At 45.0% G+C, this 26,385-nt stretch overlaps 1 protein-coding gene, 1 long non-coding RNA gene and 2 pseudogenes across 3 annotated transcripts in view; 2 read left to right on the top strand and 2 right to left on the bottom strand.

Annotated features, from left to right (window-relative positions):
• The window catches only part of DCP1 (decapping mRNA 1), a 174,514-nt gene that overhangs the window by 69,054 nt on the left and 79,075 nt on the right, over window positions 1–26,385 (top strand). The gene's annotated exons all lie outside the window — the stretch shown is intronic.
• LOC149335194 (uncharacterized) lies at window positions 4,371–5,329 on the bottom strand (annotated as a pseudogene).
• On the bottom strand, window positions 12,937–17,394 carry LOC149335193 (uncharacterized; annotated as a pseudogene). The gene is made up of 2 exons (XR_016284474.1): window positions 17,039–17,394; window positions 12,937–14,340 (listed from the first exon to the last, which is right to left on the bottom strand). The product of XR_016284474.1 is annotated as an uncharacterized LOC149335193 (transcript).
• LOC149335192 (uncharacterized) lies at window positions 24,841–25,970 on the top strand. The gene is made up of 2 exons (XR_016284473.1): window positions 24,841–24,980; window positions 25,696–25,970. It is a non-coding gene; the product is annotated as an uncharacterized LOC149335192 (long non-coding RNA).

Genomic DNA, 26,385 nt, shown 5'->3' with positions numbered 1-26,385 from the left:
ACACCGTCCGAACCCGGAGCCGAAGACTGCATCGCAGAGACTACAGTTAGTAGTTCTGATTTATCAACCGCCACATAGTCTGAGCAGGGGAAGGGGTCGAACAAGGGCACTCTGCGCTTCTCCTGAAAGCGTAACGCGAGCCCTTGTGCGATTCGCTCTAACTCATCTTTCGCCTCATGTGGGGACAGTACAGCCGAGCTTGTTAACTGCATTGATGAGGAGTGGATATTCCGTTCCATAAAACGGTACAGAGCCTTCCTATTGTTTGGGGCTGACAAATAGGCATTCAAATTTTGATTGTAGTCATCCTTTGCCTTTGCTATTGTTCTCTTAAACGAGGCCGAGAAAAATTTATAGTTGATCCAATTAGCAGGGCTCTGATTATGCGAAAGGCTCTTCCATGCTGCTTTCCTACGGCGGAAGGCTGTCTCACACGCAGCGTTCCACCATGGGGATGGTGATTTATTGCTAACACCCGACCGCACAATGAACTGGGAACTCTCTGTAGCCTTCAAAACAGAATGAAACACTCGCTGAGCCCTGTCGTTTCCGTTGGAACAAACATCAGATGAAAGGGAAGCGCGCAAAGACGATTTGTAGGCTGCAAGATTAACTAACTTTCGGGCAGAACCCTGCCCATGGAGTGAGCGCACCAAGATGGTGAAAATAATTGGCAAGTGGTCACTAGACGTACCACTGTCAACTGTGGACCATGCCCCTATACCTACCCCACTTGCTGCCAAAGACAAATCGAGAACTGAACTTGAATTTCCACGGATGAAGGTTATGGCCCGAGAATTGCAGCAGCGCACATTATTTGCCGACATCCATGTCCATAACATCTGACCATGAGAGTCAGTGTAGGTATCCCAGACAACGTGATGTGAATTAAAGTCTCCAGCAATAATGACCCTATTAGAGTTGCCAAGCAAGCTGTCCAGGTGGTCTGTTCTGTTTACTCCTGCTGGATAATATACGTTAGCAACTGTCACAGGAGCACAGTGCGGCAAAATAAGATCAACAGCTAAGAGCTCGCAGTCGGGAAGCATAACCTTTTTATTAATTGATGCGCGGTGACACAGTTTTGAAGAAATCAGGGTCACTAACCCACCGCCCCTACCATGTATGCGGTCCGCTCGAAAAACACGAAACCTATTTAATGAAAATGATTTTACAGATGAGAGCCAAGTTTCTTGTAAGAGCACTATATCTGGATTATGAGAAGATAAAAGAAGTTTTAAATCTGTAAGAGAAGAAGCTAGAGATCGACAGTTCCATTGTAGAACCTTTACACCAGCCATGTTAACTAGTCGAGAATAGAGGCCGAAACAGCCTCCTTTAGCACATCAGACTTCGAGGAGACTTTAGCAGGCCCTTTTCTAGTCTTGAGCTGGGGAACGGAGGTCTTAGAGGGAGAGGTGGAAGCACGACGCTTCTGTGTAGGGCACGTCATTTCCACATCAGTAGTACAGACACTGCTGCGAGGAAGACTAACTGGGACGCTATCGAGAGGTGGCACGGGAGTCGGTATATTGGAAGATGATGGTCCAATCGAACTTTCAGCACACGGTTGAAGTGAAGTTGTCACTGGCGGCACTGCAGGTGGGAGATGACAAACTGCCTGACTCGCAGCAATCTCAGACAAAGCCTGAGTAAAGCTGCTGAGCATACGCTCTACCACAGCTGACAGTGCTTTTTCGACGCTTGACACAATCTTGGCAGACAGCGTGGCTTCAAGGTCGGGAGTAGAGGAACGCACAAGGCTGGCGTAAGAGTGATTTCTGCGGTTAAGGAGCGCATGAGCGTCTGCTCGGGAACATCTATTTTGCTCAATTAATTCCAAGATACTCTGCTCCTGTGACCGTTTTTCGCAAGTGGAATCATCAGCACTGTGGGCGTTACTGCACAAGCAACAGACAGGTTCACCAGCAGTGCAGCTGTCGGAGGAGTGACCTTCACCACACACCCGGCATCTAGTCGCCGACTTGCAGGCTTTACCACTATGTCCAAATCGCCAACAGTTTGTGCATTGCAGAGGACGAGGTTGCAACGGGTCCACGCGATATACAATAGGCCATATTTTCAGCTCAGAGGGGCAGGTGCGACCAGCAAAAGTTGTAATTACCGACTCTGTAGCAACACGCACTCCTGCGACCTCGCGCGAGCAACGGTAAACAGAAATAACCCCGGCTCCTGCGTCCTGGAATTCCTCCAGAATTTCTTGGGCGGAAGATGACGGGTCCACTCCATGGACAATACCTTTAGTGCACGCAAGCTGTTCCGGAATGAAGGCCTTAACCGGAACTGCAGTAAAAGTACGACACCGGAGCAGATCCGACACACACTCAGTGTTTGCCGACTTGCAAAGAATACCACGCCTCCCGAAAGGACGCACTTCAGAGATGTCGAGATAGTGATTTGACAGACTCTTCAGTTCGTGCTGGATCGCTTTGGAATTCTTCATTTTTAGTACTCCATCACCTAACGGTACAAGCGCCACCGGAATTGCATCTACACCATTCCTCCCAAATGAAGTCAGAGGCAAGCTTTCGACCGGCAGACCGGCGAACCAGGCTGCCGAGCCCCCACCCGGGGAGGTGAAAGCCATGCCTACAGCCGGCGCAAAGGCAACCTCACATTACTCAAATCTACAGTGCTACCCTGAATCCTGACCAAAAAACCCCCGAACGTGGAACGGCCTCACCAAACAGAAACGCCCGGCACCACCAGGAACCAAAGCAGATAGTCAGGCAGTCCGAGATCAGATCGGTCAGATGAAGTCAGACGCGGCGACAGGCCAGTCTACTCACAATGGCAAAGTTGTTGTTGTTGTTGTAGCCTACGACAGAATGGCACATACCCACTCTGGGGGATCGGCCAAGAATCGGGTGGAAAAGGTTGGTATTCACCTGTACGCAGTAAAGGCAAAAGGAAAGCACACGGGAGAGGAACACCGGGGGAGTCTACCACAAAAAGGGCACGGAGAGGATGGAAAAAAAAAATCAACAAATCTGAAAACAAATAATAATAATAATAATAATAATAATAATAATATATATATATATATATATATATATGGGCGTGTTCAGATAAGAACGGTAATCGAGGTCCCATGACCATTTTTTGTTTTCAATGAAATTTTTATATATGATGGGCAAATGTGTCCACACAAAGGAGTGAACCTTAGTTTTGCAAGAAGCTTCGTAGTTTTCTCGGAAAAAAATCGCATGTCACAAGAGGTGGAGAATGTCGTTTTTGGCACTTCGCAAAGTTGCAAGTTTGAAGCCTCATTACATGCACAAAAGATTTTTCCTGCGCATCAGCATTTTTTCAGAACTTCTTTATAACTTGTAAAATCTGAGAAAATAAAAAATGTTTTTTTGCTCTTTCAACCTTCCGATTAAAAAAATTGCAAACTTCGCTTCTGGAGCTATGCGGTGCAAAAAAGGCACTTTTCAGGGCAGCCTTAGGGCAAGATGCCTTAAGATCTTCCCACTGAATATTTTTCTCAGTATTTTTCAGCTGTTTTTACTCACCTCAGGCAAGTTCTGTTGCTCTAGACTTGACAGATAGTTTTCAGTACGGTCTCAAAATTGGCCGAAGTTCAAAAACGCCAAAAAAGTGACAACTTTGACTTGGGTTTAAAAATAAACATCATCATCGAATTTTGTTAAAATTTCCCTGAATAATCCTCAATACATGATAATTTTAAGGCACTAGAAAAGTGTTGCATTATATTGTTTTAAAATACAAAAGTGAACACAAAACTGAGTTCATGTTTTTGTTATATAGAATTGCTTATTACTGCCACTTAGAAATAGTAGCTGTCAGAAATTTGATTTAGCACTCATTGAACGTGGTTACATTTTATTTACCGCAATATCCGAACCATTCTCAATGCTGATAGAGCTTCTATTCGCTTGTTAGCAGCGCTCTTAATGCGTGAAAATGGGAATAAATTCGCTATTTTGCCTAATGTCATAAGAATTGGCTAGTGGCGGTCAAATGTTGTTTGTATTCTCTAATTTATTCGTCGTACGGTCTATTGGTATATATAATCGATTCATTAAAGATATTAGATCATTTCTCGGTTCTTAGAAAAATTTTTGCGTTTTCGAACCCGCGTCTATTTACCTCTGTGTTCAATGGTTCTACAAGGCACTGTCAGGAGACAAAACGTCGTCTCCTGAAGGGAATGATTTATCTGCAAGGTTTTTAATCATGTGGAGTTTTAATCGGGAGGCAATTTAAAAATGGGATGCCGCTTCATGTGCACATTGCAATTCAGAAAATCGTAACAAGAAATAAACGGCGGCAGTTGGTTTCTGTTTTGCCCACTGTATATTGTCCAGCACGAAGCACTAACCAGATCACAGTCTCTTCCATTCAGAAGCAGCGGTGGAGGCCACGTAGGATGCACTGCCTTCAGTTGACTGAACCTACTTCCACAGGTGGAGCGTCTGAACTCCAGGCACTTCCTTTGCCAGTTTCCATTCTTCCTTCTTCAGTTCGCGAAAGTCTGCAAGCTCCCTCTGTGGCAGCTCCAGAATGGTGATGTTCTTTAGCGTTCCTTGAATTGCGTCTGCGAAGCCTCCGGCTGTGTGTATGGCCTCACTTGCAGGCTTTCGCAAGTTGTGGTTTGATGCTCGATGTTTCACTAGCCCACCAACGCCGTCGCAAGCATTTTTGTTGTGTCCAAAGGCCGAAAACATCAATATCGTCCGTTGACATTCACTGCGCTGCAGCTCATGAAACTGGTATTTATTCTTGAAGTGAGCGGGAGCCCCGTCGCTCAAATATATTACCTTGGTGTAGATTGGCGCGTTTTCTTCGAGATGTGCTTTGATTTTCAACAGAGCCAAGCATGCATGAGCGGAATCATGAGACATATCGTAAAGCGATATGGAATCATGAGACATAGCGGAATCATGAGACAAATTAACGGCGTAGTTACGAGTCGATTTTCTGGACATGACAACGCAGGAAAACACGGTTACCTGGTTTTTCTGCCAATGGTACGCTTGTACTGAGTCTGGAAGCACAACTGTTCATTTTTTTGGCGAAATCAAAATGTAAAACAATTGCACCTCTCATGCAGCCGTGTGTTTTTTCATGTATTGCTCTTACTAGCACAGATATAATATAGTTGTAGGGAATGCATTTCATGGCCACTCTTAGAAATTCTCTCATAAACGATGAAGCGGTCAGAGTTTTTTTTTAACTAGCTCACCGTATTCCCATGTAGCGATCAACACCTGATCCTCGCTGCTCATTTAAAAATGTTCCAAAGTGAAAATGCCATCATGTGGATCGTGGCACAATTCCTGAGGAAACATGGCGCAGCATCACACCATCGAGCATCAAACCACAACTTGCGGAAGCCTGCAAGTGAGGCCATACACACAGCCGGAGGCTTCGCAGACGCAATTCAAGGAACGCTAAAGAACATCACCATTCTGGAGCTGCCACAGAGGGAGCTTGCAGACTTTCGCGAACTGAAGAAGGAAGAATGGAAACTGGCAAAGGAAGTGCCTGGAGTTCAGACGCTCCACCTGTGGAAGTAGGTTCAGTCAACTGAAGGCAGTGCATCCTACGTGGCCTCCACCGCTGCTTCTGAATGGAAGAGACTGTGATCTGGTTAGTGCTTCGTGCTGGACAATATACAGTGGGCAAAACCGAAACCAACTGCCGCCGTTTATTTCTTGTTACGATTTTCTGAATTGCAATGTGCACATGAAGCGGCATCCCATTTTTAAATTGCCTCCCGATTAAAACTCCACATGATTAAAATCCTTGCAGATAAATCGTTCCCCTCAGGAGACGACGTTTTGTCTCCTGACAGTGCCTTGTAGAACCATTGAACACAGAGGTAAATAGACGCGGGTTTGAAAACGCAAAAATTTTTCTAAGAACCGAGAAATGATCTAATATTTTTAATGAATCGATTATATATACCAATAGACCGTACGACGAATAAATTAGAGAATACAAACAACGTTTGACCGCCACCAGCCAATTATTATGACATTAGGCAAAATAGCGAATTTATTCCCATTTTCACGCATTAAGAGCGCTGCTAACAAGCGAATAGAAGCTCTATAAGCATAGAGAATGGTTCGGATATTGCGGTAAATAAAATGTAACCACGTTCAATGAGTGCTAAATCAAATTTCTGACAGCTACTATTTCTAAGTGGCAGTAATAAACAATTCTATATAACAAAAACATGAACTCAGTTTTGTGTTCACTTTTGTATTTTAAAACAATATAATGCAACACTTTTCTAGTGCCTTAAAATTATCATGTATTGAGGATTATTCAGGGAAATTTTAACAAAATCCGATGATGTTTTTTTTTAAACCCAAGTCAAAGTTGTCACTTTTTTGGCGTTTTTGAACTTCGGCCAATTTTGAGACCGTACTGAAAACTATCTGTCAAGTCTAGAGCAACAGAACTTGAATGAGGTGAGTAAAAACAGCTGAAAAATACTGAGAAAAATATTCAGTGGGAAGATCTTAACGCATCTTGCCCTAAGGCTGCCCTGAAAAGTGCCTTTTTTGCACCGCATAGCTCCAGAAGCGAAGTTTGAAATTTTTTTAATCGGAAGGTTGAAAGAGCAAAAAAACAATTTTTATTTTCTCGGATTATACAAGTTATAAAGAAGTTCTGAAAAAATGCTGATGCGCCGAGAAAATTTTTTGTGCATGGAATGGGGCTTCAAACTTGCAACTTTGCGAAGTGCCAAAAACGACATTCTCCACTTCTTGTGACATGCGATTTTTTTCCGAGAAAACTACGAAGCTTCTTGCAAAACTAAGGTTCATTCCTTTGTGTGGACACATTTGCCCATCATATATAAAAATTTCATTAAAAACAAAAAATGGTCATGGGACCTCGATTACCGTTCTTATCTGAACACGCCCATATATATATATATATATATATATATATATATATATATATATATATATATATATATATATATATATATATATATATATATATATATATATATTTATATATATATATATATATATATATATATATAAAGGAGATTGGATTGGAGAGTGAGAGAGAAAAGAGAATAATTCGAAAAAAAAATGAAGCATAAAAAGAAGATACTGAAAGCTTTAGCAAGGAAGTCGATGAGATTCCAGCAAGAAATTTTGAACAGCGGCACAGACAGACCTGTGGCTGAACCCAAGTGTGGTGGCACCAAATGATAGCAAGTGTGGGCAGCTCAAACTGAGGCCAAGTTGCTGTAAGGGCAACTCCAGCAGCCTTCTTCTCAAAGAGGTGAAACGACGACAATGGAGCCAAAAATGATCGATAGATTCAGGCTCACGGCAAAATGCACAGAGGGGAGATAGCGCCAAACCAGACCTGTGCAGATAGAAATTTAGAGGGGGGATGCGGCAGCGCAACCGCGTCAGAGATACTTCTAGCTGCCGAGATGGACAAATTTTCCTGCTCCATGAATATTTCAGATGCTGATATTCCACCGATGTTAAAAGAGTTGTGTCTTGCACACTTAATAACACTCGACGCCGGAACCTAGATGCTGTGATATACGCTGTAGCCGGGATGATGGGCAACACAGGGCCGCCTAGGGAAGCCTTTGCAAGGTTATCCGCGATCTCATTGACAGTCACGCTGCTGTGGTCGGGTACCCATATCAAGTGAACAAGGCTCAAATGCGAAGGAAGAAGCGATAAAAAAGTGCTTAAAGTGGGACAGTCAACATGCGACGCGAGGGACGAACACAAAGATAAAGAATCGGAAATGACTGCCACTGCAGAAATAGAAGGATCAAGCTTGCGCAGAGCAAGAACTACTGCCAGAAACTCAGCTTGAAAAATAGGGGTGTAATCCGGAAGGCGCAGCGAAAAGGACCAGTCTAAACTCGGACAGTAAATTCCCACCCCTGCCTTTTCGTTGCACTGAGAGGCATCGGTTGCTATTGCAATTTTTGTAGGTAGGGACCTTAAATGATCCTCTAATAGACCATTTAAAATACGGGGTGGTAAAAGTTTCGCGTTTTGAGGAAAAATGTTGTCGAAAACAATGTGGACAGAGGACCCACTGCTTAATGCTGGAAGGATGTTGTAAATCTGCACGTTTAAAGGCTCAAGCAGCCTTTGCACGAACACAACCTGTGGGGTATGAAAACGAGGCCAGTGGACACCAAAAAAGGAGTTCGGCTGGCAACAGAAAATGCTTTGCGAACGGTGAAAATGGGATTCAAAGATTTTGAGGAAAGTCTGCACAGTTAGAAAGTGAAATCGGGTTAACAGAGGAGGAATGCGGGCCTCAAGGTACATCACATTGGTAGCCACGAATTTGGGGACGCCAAGGCACATCCGAAGCACCTCCCTCTCCAAAAGGATGAGAGGACGAAGTTTGTATGAAGCCGAGCCTGAAAACAACACAGAGCCAAATTCTAAAATTGGCCTAACATACAATACGTAAATCATTAGGAGCGTATCCCTGCGCATGCCGTACCTGTGACTACATAACCTCCGTAACATGCCAGCGGCACGAGTCCCTTTTACAGCAACATGGTCGATGTGAGGCCGCCAGGTGAGTTTGTCATCATAAATGACGCCCAGGTATTTTAGGGATTGAACTTGAGGAATTGGTTGAAATTTGCATGAAAGAGAGAGCACGACAGGATCCTGTAGAGGAAAAACAAGGACGGCACACTTGTTAACATTTAATGAGAGGTGTAAACTGCTCAACCAGAGCTCAAGAGAACTCAAATATGATTGCAACTGATCATAGAGGGAATGTATATCAGGCGCAGCCGCAAAAAATGCTATGTCGTCCGCATAGACGTAAGTGCGAACATGGTGGTGGAGAGGAATGGAGCTCATGAGAATATTGAACAGCACAGGCGAAAGGACAGCTCCCTGCGGAACACCTCTCGTCTGTTTGTACCTCTCAGATTTTACCCCATTAAGGACGCAGAAGAATTCCCTGTCATAGAGAAACGCAGATATCCAAGCAACTAAATATTCCGGAAACTGGAGGGACTGTAGCCTGTGTATTAGGATGGAATGCTCTACACTGTCATAAGCTTTAGAGACGTCGAGCGTAACCAAAGCAGCATACAGGCGTTGACGACGAGCTAGAAGAATACGACTCTCAAGATCTACATGTGCATGCCATATCGAACATCGCGGCCGGAAGCCGAGTTGACACGGGCTGAGAATAGTTCTGCGGTCCACAAAGGCAGAAACCCGCATAAGTAACACCCTTTCTATTAATTTTGCCACGTTTGATGTTAAAGAAATAGGCCTAATATTTTCCAATTCATAGCCTCCGCCCTGGTTTTTAAGTAAAGGGATCACCTTGGCCAGCTTCCACTCAGAAGGGATCCAAGCGAGTTTGATAGAATAGTTGACCAGGTGTAACAAAGAGTTCGGAGACGCCTCAAATAGAATCTTGAGCATCTTTGAAGTAACACCATCAGGACCGGGAGCAGAAGCTGGTAATGTTTGAACAACTTGAGAAAGCTCCGAAAGAGTGACTTTAGTGAAATAATTATCTGGCGTCCTGTGCGCAAACAACACGGGACACAAAGGAAATAGAGACGAGAACCGCTTATGCAAGCCCGCGGCAATTGATTCAACCACCTCGATAGCTTCCTTTGGAGACATCACTAAGGACTGTAAATCACGAGAAGGCAGGACCTGTTTCCTGGACCGTAAAAAGCCAAATAATGCCCGTCGGTTGCCTGACTTTGAAAGAAAATCAAAATGTTCAGAGTCATATTTCTCTTTCGCACGAGAGACTGTGCGTTTAAAGGTGGCTGCTATGAATTTATAATCTTTCCAGTTATTTGGGCATTGGTTATAAAGAAGCTTTTTCCATGCTGCCTTCCTCCGCCTGTAATCCCTCGTACAGTCCGCGTTCCACCAATGATTAGAGGAATTCCCATTTGAGGGCCGCACCAGGAACTCCGACTTTTTACGGCAATCCTCTAAAGCCAGGCATATGCTTGATGACTGGTGATCTTCGGCGATGTTAGAAACTGACGCGAGGGCAGAGCGCAACATCGTCTCAAATTTATCATAATTTACATGCGTCCGCAACGGACGAGCCGCAGGAGTTACACGACATAAGATATCAAAACGAACAGGTATATGGTCACTTGAGGAGCCGCAATCAACAGTCGACCAATTCATTATGCCAATTCCAGGACTGGTGAATGTAAGATCTAGAACTGATTTAGACTGAGCGGAAAGGTAAGTGGCTGAACCAGAATTTGAACACGTAAGGCTCAACTCCAAAACGTCTTTCACCTCTTTATCGGTTGTTGTTGGTTCATTCGCATTCATATCTTTAAGTTCTTTTTGTTTTTATTCTTTTTTTCAGCCGAGCTTCATTTTGCGCGGTTTAATTATTCCTTTTTTTCTTCGAAACTCCGTTCCTCTCCTTCCCGCGTATCATAAATTTTGTATTTTTTTATTTTTTTTTAATTCCCCGCGTAAGGCCACAGCTGAGTGAGTAACTATCTGCGCGACATCGAGGCGCGTCTTTTGTGTCCACCACGAGCTGAGCGAACTGAGCCATAGCCCAGGCATAGCCCACTGAGGCGAGCACTGCCTGGTTTTCTTCTCTTTTCGGCCATAAACGCAGATGCCTGCATTTGGGATCACACAACATTTCTTGATTAATTTTGGATGAGAAATAGCTGCAGTCGCAGGCAAGAATAGCCGAGCGCTTCGGAGGAGCTCAATTTATTTTTATTTATTTGATCTACTTATTCTTTTTTTTGATATTCAAGTGCCTGCAGCACCACAAGGGCATTGTAACGGGGGGGGGGGGGGGGGAGTGCATTTTGCAAAGACATATGCCTGAATGTGAGGTGATAACAAAGCGTAAAACAATGCATGAAAAAAAGAATTTTATTCTGAGGCGAAGTATGAGGCATCTGTCGGCAAAACGGCCTGTTCGGGAGAAGTGCGAAAAGTCGTTGCGAATTTCCAACTGTGTTTGCGCAGAGCGCGATAGCGACGAAGAACGCGAATAAGCGCAGGTTCTCCTCAGCATGCCAATGAAATCATCACTGGAACGCAGGTTTTCGTCTCTCACCTTTCCTCATACGGGCTACAAAAAAAAATTCGCTGTGGCTTAGCTTGGTTAAGCCCGGTAATTGCGAAAGCAATATCCGTACCTACGCCATGGTAAAGCAGGTAGTATAGCTGGTGGTGGTGCTTGTGGTTAGACTTGTGGTGATGCATCGGTTATACAATCCAATCCAATGCAATCCAATCCAATCCATTCCAATCCAATCCACTCCTATTCAGTCCAATCGAATCCAATTCAATGTAATCTACCCTAATCTAATCCAATCCAGTCCAGTCCAATCCAATGTAATGTAATCCAATCTAATCCAACTAATGCAATCAAGGTCAAATGAAAGTCAACGGTGGTCACCGCCGCGGCACGATTGTGGTCACCGTGCAAAGTGCAAGTAGTATTGCTTTCGCAAAAAAAAAAAAAAAACTCCCAGCGATAAAAATTTCATATCCTTCTCTGGTAGGCGTCAAACTCGAGCCACTTAGCCCCGATATCCTTGTAAAATTTGTGGGCCAACCGTTTGCCTCAGAATGTTCCGGATGGTGTCATACGATTCGTCGTCCTTTACATCATATAAGTTAGAGCCTAGCTTGCGTCAGCGATTCGAACCGGCGACCTATGTTAGGTGCGTTAACCCTCGATACTCGATCGCTGCTTCAGCGTCGGCTAATTTTTTCTCGTTTGGCGCTACCACTTGTGCGTTAACACACTCAACGCGGCCAAGGCGGCACGCACGGTATACTCTCACGTGAACAAATCCCACACTAGTATAGTATATTAAGTGTAGTGTAGTGTAGTGTAGTGTAGTGTAGTATAGTGTAGTATAGTGTAGTATAGTGTAGTATAGTGTAGTATAGTATAGTATAGTATAGTATAGTATAGTACAGTATAGTATAGTATAGTATAGTATAGTATAGTATAGTATAGTATAGTATAGTATAGTATAGTATAGTATAGTATAGTATAGTATAGTATAGTACAAGTATAATTATAGCAGAAGAATGATTGGTAGACTGAGGCTCGTATTTCTGCTGTGCACTCACGAAATAAGTGTCGAGTAAGCATCGTTCATTCATCCTCGCGTAGTTCGTCAAAGTCGACAAAGGCATCTTGCTTGCCTCGAAATGCACTTCCCCCGCTCTGAATTTTCAACCAATTGTTTTTTTTTTTTTTAAGGCGTAAGCCTTTCTTGGTTCATGAGCGGCTTGGACTGAAGCTGTGGACGAAAGTCGTCTGCACGAACTGTCAGTCATAAGTGCTGGGGTAAATAAAATAAAATGTAAAAGTTGATTTAGCAACAGCTGATAAGCAGCATGCATGTATATAATGAAATGAAAAAAAGCAGAAAAGAAAAAAAATGAAAACAAAAACGCAACAATAAAAAGGAAAAGCTGATCGAAAATAAACAAGAAATACAAAAACAACCAAAAAGATGAAATACAAAATGAAAAAAAAAATTAAATATACAGGGTGAAAGAGAAGAGAGGGAAAGGCTTTCGCATTTCCGCTCTTGAGCGGAGTTAAGTGCTATCCTGTGTTTTTTTTTTTTCTAGTATCTGGAATGCAATTCTAATAGATGTGTTTTCAGCAGGTAACCTCGCTGGCTTTGAAGAAAGTGTACTGAATATTTTTCTCGGAAGTGGTTTTTTTTTTCGGCTTTTACTGCTTCATGTGTTTTACATCCGTTTTTCGTGTATATTAAGCGAAATGCTGGGCGTTCGTAATTGGTTTGTGCTTCATTTGTTGCTCCTAAAGTGACCTCCCACAATTGGTCTTCAATGACCAACAGTATATCATAAGCAAAAATATAAAAAAAAAACAAATCAACAACCCAGCCATGCTGCCCTAAGAGATTGTTGCAGTTCGTCTTTATTTTGTTCACACATTTGGGAACCCGTAAGAGTTTCCCGAGTATGTTTACATCAACGAGAATTTAGCCCTTCGGCCATGCCGGGTTTCCCTCAGGTCACATGTCCGCGGCAGTGCTCACCACTGCAGCCAAAATGTGGGAAGAAACGGTCTGAATTTCCCTGAACACATTTCTATTTTTTATTTTTTTTTACTCTCGATATAATCTATGTATCTAAATACGCGCGACAGAAACCAGTGCCAGGGGAGACGAAAACAGACATGACCCAAATAAATATTTGTTCTAAACACAAACGCCTAGAATACTGGTCGTTTGGTCGAGGACACTTCATAATTTGTTTTCTTTTTAGCAGCCCCAGATAGCACTGACTAGACTGTAAACTCGACCTCGATGAACATAGTCCCATCCTCAATGACACTGTCTTTAATGATTCGAGAGAGAGTACCGTAGAATGTGTGTTGCCAGCCAAGATCATCGGGTCGTGCTTGAACCTCATCCGCCTTACGCATCAACCTGTAGCCTCTACATATAGTTACCTTCAAGTCAGATACCTGCGGAAATGCGCTCTCGAGGGTGTGACCAAACCGCAAAGAAATTTCCAACAAGTCCTTGCCGCCTTCTACGGTCACAGCCATGGTGAAATACACATGTTCGCTGTGCCACTGAGTGACCTCGCCAAGAACTTTGCCGCCGTCAACGATACGTTGATCAATTGTCTTCATGTTGGTCAGAGAAAAGCCATAACTAACGGCTTCAGGCCCCCCGCGAGTGTCCGTTAGTTGGAAGAGGCTGCAAGAGGGGGGTATGCCTATCCATTTCCGTCGCTGAGTGCAGAAACGGAAGATTGCGGGAATCTTCGTGCGAAGGGCTTCCGGTGCGTCCGCATGTTGCACACGGGCCAGCGATTCAGTTGCTAAGACATTCAGTCTTCGCAGGATGTGTCTCTGCTCCACTCGCCAGGGCATGCGGTCTCTGCTTTCCCGATCTTCTTCCGGAGAAATCCGCCGAAGCATCTCGCCCATTTCCCTCAGGAGGCAACCGTGTTTCGACACTTCCTCGGAGAGTTCGTTCATCTTGCTCTGCAGTGCCGGCAGCTGGTCCTGCTGAGGTTCCCTCAGGAGCGCCTTGAACTCTTCCAGGGCGGCTGTGACGTCACGAGTACCGAAGACACCGTCGTTCCGAGGTGGCTCGCGGTGGTCTGCAGCAGTGCCCACGGCACCGTGGCAACCGACGCTGTAGTGCGGGGCCAGACCAGCGTGCGGGACGCTGTCGCCACACCGCGGACATTCGACGGTGTGGTAGGAGCAGTCCTCCTCGTAGTGTCGCAGGACGTCTGCCAAGGCTCCTGTGAATCGGCAGCCGTGGCCCTCGTTCCAGCAGAAGGCCTTGAGATAAAAAGATATAAAAGCGATTCCTCTTTAGAATTACTTCGAGTCGAAGAGTATTTACCAGCACCCGTGTGCACCGAGCTATTTAACGACGAGTACAGAAGGTAATAGACAAGCGAACAACGTTGCAAACTGTTGGTGCAGTGCTGGTGTAAAGCTGCATCGCTTGCTCCTGTGTATCGGCGTTGGGAATGATAAACGGTGTTCAACTATTATGAGGAGCCACTTGGAAGGAGTTTTTTTGTTATTTTCTTGCGAATGACAAAAGGGGACCTTATATGAGCTCACGAATCGAAGGCACTTGCTCAAATGCGTGAAAAAAATTCAAAACTTTTTGGGCATTGCTATTCGAAGACTTATCTCTATTATTGACACGGATTGCGTTAGTAAGTGTGTAAATATGGCTATTTTAGCTTCTTCGCAGAAGTGTTTTTTCGCCGCCTATTTACCGCCTAATGTCATACTTCAATTTTCAATATTTTATAGAAAATTCCTCAATATTGAGTGTTTTGTGCGGAATATAAGCCATGCAGAAGTTTATTTGTAATCAGCTATTATTCATTGGATCTGATCCTTGCACTGAACGAAGAGTATATCTAAAACGCTGGATGAACCGAAGAAAAAAACAAATATAGCAACCGTTGCTTATTGCGAAAACGTATGCGACAGTATTCAGGGAAAAGCTTGAGTCAAAAAAAAAAACGTTATCATTCAAAAACATTGCAGATATGAAGTAATTTTCTACCAGTTGTCTTGCCAGAAAATGTTTTCGGTGTTCCACTTTTACCTGAGTTTACATCGTTACGTTAACAGTGACTTAAATTTAATGCCTCAAACCCTTTCCACTTTTTTTTTCTGTAAATTTTATTCCGAGGCCTTTTTTCGTCCTTTTTTTTTGCTGAAGTGTTAAGTGAAAACGCAGAAGCTAACATGATCAGAACGTGCAGCTCTTAATTGTTGTTTTTCTCTCTGTAACAGGCAAAGACTGAAGTGACCATACCTGAAAACGCATAGCAAGGCTATTCCCGAAACATTATATAGGCTATTTACTGCATAAATTGCTCAAAAAAGTGCGATATTTATTGGGACTAATTTTGTGACATGCGTGAAGAGAGGCACGCAAGAGAGACGCAATAGCGATCCATGCATGACTAGCGCTGTGCACTGATGCGTTTATCACGACTTTGCAAGACTTCAGTTAATGCCGAAGCCTGTATCGCTTTGTGTCGTAGTCCACAGAAAGCTGCTATTCTAGAGCAACGAATTGAAATCAACGCCCCCGCTCCTCCTCCATCTTGCGCACGCTTGTGCATGCCGTTTGCCGATTCTTATCGTACCGATTGTGCTGTATTCATTCCACTACGGACTAAAGAATAAAGCATGTCATTGAGAACTGCTAACGTGCAAAGCCAAGCTAACAGGTATAGACAAGTATTGGTTTGGTTTGGTTTATTGGGGTTTAACGTCCCAAAGCAACTCAGGCTATGAGGGACGCCGTAGTGAAGGGCTCCGGAAATTTCGACCACCTGGGGTTCTTTAACGTGCACTGACATCGCACAGTACTCGGGCCTCTAGAACTTCGCCTCCACCGAAATTCGGCCGCCGCGGCCGGGATCGAACCCGCGTCTTACGGGCCAGCAGCTGAGCGCCGTAACCACTGAGCCACTGTGGCGGGGGGACAAATATTGAAGAAAACAATCATTTCAATTGAAGGTACTTAAACATATCAAACAATATTAAGAAAAACACATGAAGATGCTCTTTTTGCTCTTGCTCCAACATTTTGTCTCAGAAGGAAATATATTATTCAAAGTGTGAACGACATTATGGAATGATAAGACAGGAAACCGCGCTCTTTCCCAGTCTCATTGTTCGAACCGTGGGCTCGCTCACCTCGCTTTCATGAAGTGTAGTGTATGAGAAGGCCCCCTTTCGGAACTTGGCACAGGATGCAAGCATAGCAGACAACGACTGTGACCGATCCGGGCGATAAACGACGGAGAAGAAAGCGAAGCGGGTGCCTTTGTGCCGTGTCCCTGACGCTTTAAATTACTTACTCGAAAAATTGCCCGTGATATTGCGGTTTTGCATCGGTCGGGTTTACGATAGTCTGCGGGACGCGGTCGGTTCCGAATATTCGTAAATTGTCGATACCTCAATCTTTTGAATCGACTTGGAACCGAATAACAAACATCTGAAAACCATATTCTAAATTCTAAACGTTCACGCAGTTATGAAAGTAATACGTAAAAAGATTCAGTACCGATCCTATGCTCTAGCTGGCATGTAAAACATCTCGGTGAAAGCGGCCGAACAACCAGAGTGATCTTGTACGAGTTTTGCTATATGCAGTGAAGTTCCGCCGATCTTCAGGACCGGCGCACGGAATTGCCTCACGACAAAAAAGTAGTCCGTTGTGAAATTCTCTTGTCGCCTAAACAAGAATATAGACAAAAACAGGTTATAAGCTCTTGAATTTGGCACCTTACTTGTTTAATAAAGTCAAACGTTACAAAACTTATTTCATTTACTTTTGTGGCTGGCTAGCGAAGTAACACAGTGCGCCGCGAACCGTGACCTAATGTTAACAACTGCTGTTTTTTTTTAAAGTTTTATCCTACAATAGCACAATATTGCAACAAACCTAACTTCATTCACTAATCGCATAAATACTCTTCAGCTGAAGGAGCCTCACCTTGAGGGTACCAATCTTTCTTGCAGGCAACACAGTATTGTTGCACTCATCCTCGTAGAAGCGTTCCTGGTCCAGCGGACAGACGCCCCCCGCGCCATCTTGGCTACTGGCGCTTTTGCATGTCTCGCAAAGCGTGTGTCCGCACGGAAGCAACTGGGTGCTCCTTGGATCACCCCGCATAGGGAGCACACATATCGCTCCACCACATCCGTTGCAAACCGCGTGGGCCTCCATTTGACGCCGCAGGGGCCTCCGGCACTCAGCCGCAGCAGCCTTGTTGCGCCAGGGTCCGGCATGCTCTCCACACTGATCGCCGCTCAGGACGTCGCTCAGCAGGCAGGAGGTCGGACACAGCGTCAGCAAGCGTTATCGCATCCGAGCTGACGTTCCTTATCGCAACCGGAAGTTTCCCTTTCCTCGCTTTCGTCCGTCTCCGCCGAGCTTCGGTGGTCAGGAAGGCTAGCTCAGGAAACCAAACTCATCATGGAAACGCGATGTCTCAGCTCGGACGGAAAAGTCCGAAAAAGAAACAACCGCGTCTACCGGGGCGAACGCGCCCGAACGGCTAAGTCGGAAATATACAAAACAAGCGTGTCCCACAGACAATGCAGTGAAACGTTTCTATATTCCGTGAAATCCATGGCTCACCCAGCTCATTGTTTTACGACGTGAGCCGTTATTTCGAGGAAGAAATAAAAAAATTTGGCACAGGTTTAGCTTGGTTAAGCCCGGTAAGTTGCGAAAGCAATAGCCCTGGCTGCGCCTGTTTAGCCTGGTGGTGTGTCTTGGTAGTGCTCTTAGTAAAGCTTGCGCCGTCGCGTAGCGAGGCCGCAGCTACCAAGCGCGGCCTAACTCCCGCTCCTGCCGCGCGCGGCGCGCTTAGCGGTCGGTTCGGGTGTCCACCGAGATGACAGAGAATTACTGCGCCATTTTCTTTCCTCAAAAAGCGGTGCGTTCAAAGGGCAAGGCGTGGCGCAGTAAAACTCTGTCATCTCAGTGGACACCCGAACCAAAGGAAGGGAGGAACGCCACCACCCGTTCGGCGCGATGCCTTGTCATTTGAACGCAACGCTTTTTGAGGAAAGGAAATTCTCTGTCATCTCGGTGGACCCCCGAACCGCACCGTACAGGAAGGGAGGAAGTGGGAGTGAAAGAAGAGGGAAGCTTCTAGACAATCATCCGTTAGCGTCAGCCGCTCGTTTTGGCGACCGAGGCACGCATAAATCTCCCAGCACGTGAGGGCCCTCGTGTGGCGAGTATAATGCCATGTAAAACAAATGGGCAAAACTTTCATAAATAAGCTTTACTAAGAGCACTACCAAGACACACCAGCAGGCTAACCAGGCGCAGCCAGGGCTATTGCTTTCGCAACTTGCCGGGCTTAACTAAGCTAAGCCTCTGCCAAAATTTTTTATGAAAGTTTCTTCGGTTCAGAGGCTCTTTTTTCAGTTTTGACTGCATCCAGCTAAGTCCAAGTCCAGCTGTCACTTCCATAAGTGAAAGTGTTTGCTTAGAAAGCCGGCAAACACTCGAGCATCGGAGAGGAGCGCATAGTAGTTTAGGTCAGAATTCCACACGTCTTGATCCACTTGGTTCGCATCGGTATACGCGCTCACTACAGATGGGATTGGCGAATGGCAGTCCCCCTAGAAAGCCACTCACCATGAGCTTCTAGCGCGCGAGAACGTCGATTTGAAGACAGACGGCGAGAACCAAGCGGCAACAGTCACGTGTCACAGTAGAAGGTGTAACAGATGCCCGTCCAACAGTAGAGCACATGTTGTGGTACAGCCCCTGATATTGCGAACCCAAGAAAAGCACCTGAAGACGTACAGTCTTTGTCAAAAGTTTAGAGCCCAGGAGGTTCACTTCTAAGCTTTATATTCGGACTCTAGGAGCATTCATGGAAGTCCTACCTATTGCAGGAGGCAGTACCAGAAATATTCTCGTGTCCAGGAAATTTGGAGCTCTAGAGATCCATTAAGAACGACACAGTGTGGCTCGAAAGAAAACCCCCTGGGCTCCAAACTTTTGACAAAGGCTGTATGTCACCATATACAGTAGACTACAGCATGCTAGTAACGGCGCTTCCCTTATAAAAATGGTCTACACACAGTCTATAGAGTTCCTATAGACTCTATTGCCTTCGTATAGATATTTCTTTTTGTTCATTCATGCTCTATAGGCTGTCTATAGACGAAATTCTACTAGAAGTGTATGGCCATAAATCTGTACATTGTCTATAGACTCTCTAGAGCATTTGTATTGCTATATACCGTTCTCTAGGATTTGTCTATAGAGAGTCTATAGACTTTATGGACAAAAGTCTATGGACAGTCTGTAGACTGTCTAAAATATTTTTTCATGGGTTGAACCCGGCCCACGCTGCATGCTGTCCCTCTGGGAATTTGCGCTCGAAGTAAGCACTGAGCGTCAAATGTAATCCTTCTGCCCCACTTCCCCTATATCAGTCACTGACTCATTCACTCAAAGCATCCTTCGCAGTGGAATGTATCCGTTGTTCTCAGACTACAGCTAGCGCTTAAATATTCGTGTTAAAAACTCTTAACAGCTCTGTGTAACTTTTTGAGCTTCTATAATTGTTGCCTCAGTGAAAGAAGGAAAAAGAAATATAAGCAAACGTTCCAAACGGAACGTTTGGAATGCCCAAACGGCAGGGGTGGGGCTTACTAACATTGATTTCAACGAAACTGTATCATCGTGCTAAAGTGTCTCACAAAATTATGAGACCTGATTGTGAGATACTTGCCGTTGAAATCATTATTCCGCAGTGCGCCCCTGTTACGGTGGCAAATATCTACTTCCCCGCAGGAGTCCGTAGGACGGATGAGCTCGATGCGTTACTGCGCAACAGCAGACGAGTAGTTCTAGCTGGGGACTTCAATTCTCATCATGTAATTTGGGGTTTCAGATCAGACTTTAGCGGGAAATTACTTTGGTCTTGGATGTCAACAAACGGCGTGTGCTGTTACAATAGTCGCGCCATAACTTACATGAGGGCTAATTCTCGATCCGCTATTGATTTAACGCTAGCAGTTAATGGTACAGCGGTATCTTCGTGGTGTACAGTTGACTGCGGTACGTCCAGTGACCACGCCCCAATCACTTTCACTATTGCGTGCAGTCCAGTCAGGGCGACTTGTTCGCCACAAAAATTTATAAATTCTACACTGTTCAAGAACCTTCTAGGTGAGGCCCTCTCGTCTGTTGCCCCCTCCGATAAATCTGACGGGGGCCCTCAAGTATTAAATTCTGCGTTAGACGCCTCTCGGCGAGCAGTCTATACAGTCCGGTCAGGCGTTGAAAATAAGACTCCTTCCAGGGGGTGCAATGACGACTGCGACAAGGCCTATCGTCAAAGGAAAGCTGCATGGAAGAGTCTAACGCACAACCAGTGCCCAAAGAACTGGATAAACTACAAATTCTTTGCAGCCTCTTTTAAAAGAACAATATCTAAGGCTAAGGATGATTACAATGCCAGCCTGAACACCTATCTGTCTAATCCTGTCAACAGGAAGTCTCTTTATAGATTCATGGAACGTACTCATGTGCTGCCCTCTTCTCACATCTCTCAGTCCACAGTATTGCCACCTCGGGACGAAAAAGATAAACTAGAGTCCATAGCTCAAGGCCTTGCTGTGCGCTTTCGAGCTCGCACTACCTTTCCATCAACCCCGTTTCATTTGGGTGGAGACTTCACTAAGGTATCTGTATCTGATTTAGCGACTGTAGTTAATTGCCTGCAATCTGCTGCCCCTGGGATTGACGGAGTAACAGTTGGCATGCTTAAAATCCTAATGCAAGACTTTGCCCCGTACCTCTTGCAGATTGTGAACTGGTCTTTGGAAAAAGCCTGGATTCCACAAAATTGGAAAACAGCGAAAATTATTTTACTGCTGAAAGAGCAGGGGAAGGGTTTTGATCTCGACAATATTCGGCCGATTGCTCTCACATCAAATTTGGTTAAGCTTGTAGAGCGGGTAATCTTCAGCCGCCTCACGAGTCATATTCTGAGTCTTCAAGGTTTTAGCGAGGCTCAGATTGGCTTCCGCCTGGGGTGTTCGATTTGGACAGCGCACATAGACTTGGAGAGCCGTATTAAGGTTGCTATGAGGCAAAATGAGGTGTCAGCTCTGGTTACTTTAGATATTGCAAAGGCTTACGACAGCGTTGAACACAGCATTTTGCTTCATAAACTGGCTACTGTACAACCTCCTTTGTACCTCTTTGCGTGGATAGGAGAGTTCTTAAAGAATAGAGCGTTCTTTTGTTCTAAGGTTCAACATACGCCCAGTCTAGAGGTGTCCCACAAGGCTCCGTTCTTTCTCCTTTATTGTTTAACATACTAATGCGTGATATCCCTATACACCCAGCTGTAAAAGTTTATGTGTATGCGGATGATATTGCTTTTTTCGCTTCTGCCAAAGACATTCATATCCTGTACCAATTACTGCAAGAGTATTTAAATGCTCTGGAAGTTTGGCTAGATAGCATAAAGTTAACTTTAAATGTGAACAAGTGTGCCGTCCTTTTTTTCCCACAAGCGACCCCTCTTTACATCTCTCTGTTGTATCACTCTATCCTCATCCCGCAAGTTGATTCAACAAAATACTTGGGTATAATATATGACCCGCATTTAGACTGGCGGCCACACATTAGAAGCATTGCGCTTAAGGGTGAGCGTGCCCTTGGCCGGTTGGTGAGGATCAGCAACAAAAAATTCGGTATGCGACTAGACACTCTACTACTTCTTTATAAGACCTATGTACGGCCAATCCTTGAATTCGGCTCCGTTCTCTTTTCCGGGTGCCCAAAGTACAAGCGTGAACCCCTGTTTGTTATGGAGCGACGCGCTCTGCGCCTTTGCTTAGGTCTGCCTAAATCAGTAGCTAATGCTGTGTTGTACTTGGAGGCGCGATTACCTGATCTCAATTCCCGGTTTGAGCTTATCACTGTGCGGACATTTTTAAGGTCTTTGGAGCCTGTTCCAGGATTGGCTAACCCTATATTTACAACGAACCCAACTCTTTTCTTTGGTACTCCCTGGTCTCGATATAAGCTCCCTCAGGTGGTGTTCACTAACTCCCTGCTGTCAAATATTTCTGTTTCAATGAGATCTTTAGTACTAGTAAACCACAGGCGGGCTGACACGGCAGTCTTCTTTGATAACACCTTCCCAAGGAATGCTAAGAACCTGCCCGCCAATATGTTAAATGGGCTTATAGAGGAGTACCTAGACAATTTTCCTAACCATATTGCCGTCTATACAGATGCCTCCCAGCAAAATGAAAAGGCCGCTATTGGTATTTACTCAAGGGCTCTTGATTGGAGCTACTCATTTCGGGCCCCTGACTATACCCCTATTTTTGTAGCTGAGTTTCTGGCCATTGAGTTGGCCTTAATAAGGATTCCCTGCAGTATCACTCGGGTTATTATACTCTCAGACAACCTTTCTGTTTTGGCAGCGCTCGAAGCCTCGAGTGATACTCTTATGAGCCGTTCCCTTCAATTTTTTATTCCTCCACATGTTTCAGAAGTTCGCTTTCACTGGGTCCCTGGACACTGTGGCATTGTTTCTAATGAGAGGGCTGATTTTTTAGCAAAGTCTGCCCTTGATGGTCCTATTGTCCCTTTCGTCCCAAATACTGTTCACTTGACTCTAGCACGCTTTCAGCGATTCCAGCGTTTCCACACCTTGAGCCATGAGCCTCTCCTCGCTGCAGCGGATTTTCAACACCTGGCATTTCCTTGGAGTGTGCGGATGTGCAGTTCGAGGCAATGTGAGGTGTCCATGACCCTTTTGCGCTGCAGGATACCGCGGCTAAATCTTTATTTATGCCGATCGGGGCTTTCGATATCCAACCTTTGTGAGTCTTGTGGCGAAATTGAGTCTATAGAACATTTTTTCCTCTCCTGCCGGCGGCTCGCTGCTCTCCGTAGAATTTACTTGGAGATCCCCCTCGCTCGGCTTGGGCTTCCTCTATCTATTCCGATTCTCTTATCCTTCGGGGCAAGCGCCAAGGGATATGCCCTGAAACCAGTGCTCGATTCTATTCACGATTATATAATTTCATCTGGTAGATTCCTCTGCTAGAATGTGAATTCACAACTTTTCTTTCTCCGTATTTTTGTTTTGTACAAATTCTAGCTCTGCGTCCCAAAATTTTAGATTTAAATATACTCCATTCTCTGTACATGAGTGCGTTTGTATCCGCTATGCACCCTGGCCAATCACCCGCCGTGGGTATGTGCCATTCAGCCCGAGGACATCATCATCATCATCATCAACCATCACGAGCCATCGCCAGCACGCGGAGAAGACGGAGAAGACTGCTAAATCGAACCAGGGAAGTGCACAGCTGTCCACGACGAGCCGATTTTTACCAAAATCTTCGTTCATAAGTGAGTATTACAACGTTATCAGTGTCAGTAGTGAAGCAGATCCAGTCTCTAATCATATCGTGATATGAACACCGTTTGTTTCTTTTGGAGAATTAACCCTGAGGGATCTCTCATGTCAGCTTCACGTCGGAGTAGCTGCTTTCCTTCCAGCCTTTTCAGGAATGTGTCCCTGACAACGCACAGTACACGGGTCTCTAAAATTTAGCCTCCACCGAAATTCGACCGCCGATGGAGCCGAAATCCTAGAGGCCCCTGTGCTGTGCGATGTCAGTGCACGTTAAAGAAGCCCAGGTGGTCGAAATTTCCGGAACCCTCCACTACGGCGTCCCCATAGCCTGAGTCGCTTTGGAACGTTAAACCCCCCATAAACCATAAACGAATGTGTCCGAAGTTAGAAGCGTCTCACATTCGTAAGTGCAAGTTCGCGTGCTATTTCTTTAAATCACTTCGAGTACTAGAAGTCTACTGAACATGTCCATAACAGAATTCTGTACATTTCACTGTGTTCTGGTCGACTCATTACACGAACTGTAGCCCAAAGCCAAAAACTAACATTTAGAACGAGTTCCCTAAATAGGAAGTCAATGCATTTTTCTGATTTTTTTTCTTAGTATCACATCAACCTATCTTGTGGTGTCTCTTGCTGGCTACCGTAAGTGGTCAATGCAAAGGTCCTTAATGTTTGCCCTCTTTGGTTGTGATGTGTTTCGCTGCTTTGATTTGCGAAAGAAAGGTCGCCAACCAAACACCAACAGGTTCTAGATGAGAACGCTTACGAACACGGTTGTGAATCCTGTCATTCGGAAAGAGAGCTTAACGAGGCTTTTCTAATGAAAGTACCGTGCGTGGTTGGCCAGCTCTTTTAATGTTGGCTGTCGGGCCTGGACTATAATCGCGTCAGCTCCTGTGATTCTCCAGCTTTCTTTCGTCTGCCAACCATGCAGCAGTCCACGTATAGAACGTTTTGTGGAAGCCACAGCCCTAATTTAATGGGATATCGTAGGCAGTCGCGACAGGGATGCCTCCCACTTTGGCTAATGTCTTCGTATGTATTGCGATTGGCGAGAACCGGCATATCTCAAACCCATTTGAAGTGCGTACAGCTTTGAAAACTAGAGCGATCTTCTTGAGGCTCTTGTATAATAAAGTGATGTTCGTTATCTTGCTGACGAACATGGTTGCGACATCGTTTCCTTTGCTATTAGCAGTAGCCAGTCCTCCGATCAACGACTAAGTGATTTTCTGTACGACCAGGCTACGGTGTCTAGCTTCCGTCTACTCAGTGCTTTCCCTCAGCACAGCCCCGCCGCTTTGGTAGTGTTCGGTGTGACGACCCCTTTGTACTATTTTGTACCGTGTCGTAGTTGTGGTTGTGCTTCTGATCTGGCGTACGTACTGCAGCACGTCGTGGTCTTGGCGTTTCTTTTAACAGACGACCCCACACCATGAAGCACGAAGTGGTGGTCGACTTCGTGGTCGACCTGTACACACTGTACAACTTCTACCTGGACGCCGAAGGGTGCGTCAATTGGCTCTATTTCGCTTTCAGAACGAGTCGTTCGGTTGTTTGATGTGCGAGAACTGATCGTACCGTGTGGTTCCGGAGTACTTAAGTTCTACTTAAGTTGGTTTAATAAACTGCAGCGTGCATTGTGAAGTTTAGGTATTAGGACGCATGCGTCTTCCTTTCTACATGCCTTTGTTTTGGGCTTTAAGTTTATCCTCTATGTCCACCAGGTAGCCAAGCCTAGATTGTTTTGATCGGATGACAGAGGAGTATTTTTATCATTTGTGACTATAAATCTGGGTAGAAGCATGAAAAATTCACTACGAAAAGACTAAGAAATTCGCACACATATACGGGGTTGCTTTTCGCAGCCAACTTTAGTGATGCCATATCAACAAAATGATTAATTGAGCTCCTGGGAGAAGCGATCTTTGGCAGCATGTTTGGCAACGCAGTTTCTGTAACTTGTGATTGTGTGCTAGAAAATACTACGACTACCCAGAAAATTATGCTGCTGTGGTAAACAAGTATGGCATGCTCATTTAAAGATGTATCGTCATACAATGTGATCCTGTGGCCCATGTATCGCGACAAGCAGCACGGGGAAAAAATAATGGTCTATTTAATCCCCAAATATTCTAATTATCTGACGTTATTAGCAATCAAAGCGTGCGCGAGGGTTCTTGGTGGCGTTTGTCACAAATGACTTTTTGTTTCACTGCTTTAGCCGCTACCAGGTACGAGTATCTATGCAAGGTGATTCGAGGTACTACTCCCAAGTGCTCCTCGGTCCAACAAGTAAGTTCATCATGGACGGCCGCGCCTTGCAGAGAGTGGGGTGCACAGGGCTCAATAATTTGGATTTAAAGCTGAGGGCGGTCACGTGATGAACACATTTCATTCAGGCGTCGCACAAATTAAACATCAGCCCATTAACACGAACTTCGGACGCCTAAAAACAGTGACGTACATTGCTTTCTCGGTGTATGACGTACTGCGGAACATTAAGAAGTACGTACCTACATCAGCCGATGGTACACAGAACAACAAAACCAACTGAACCGTTCCTATGCATTTATGAAGCTAAGAAGGCAGCTTTAGTGGAAGGCTCCGGATTCATTAACGCCACCTGGGAGTTCTTTAGTACGCGATGACATCGCATAGTACGCAGTCCTTTTCGCATTTCGCCTCCATCGAAATGCGGCCACCACATTTAAATGTAGGCGGAATGCTTCGGCGGCTCAGTCCGAGGGGCCTGAGAAGCTGAGCCGCCTACGCCATAGAACTAAGCCACTGCGGGGCGTCCTTCACCACTTTCCTGTTTGATGCAATATATATCCTTATTTCCCGCTGCGCCATTAACCCCCATCAACTACTACTGTCATTACTATTACTACTATACCAGTAGTCGCAGTAG

This window comes from Amblyomma mixtum, chromosome 7 (assembly GCF_055824585.1).
Source record: "Amblyomma mixtum isolate Tamu chromosome 7, ASM5582458v1, whole genome shotgun sequence".
Classification (NCBI taxonomy): domain Eukaryota; kingdom Metazoa; phylum Arthropoda; class Arachnida; order Ixodida; family Ixodidae; genus Amblyomma; species Amblyomma mixtum.
Note: the sequence above shows the minus strand (reverse complement) of the source record. Positions and strands in the feature narration are given on the sequence as shown.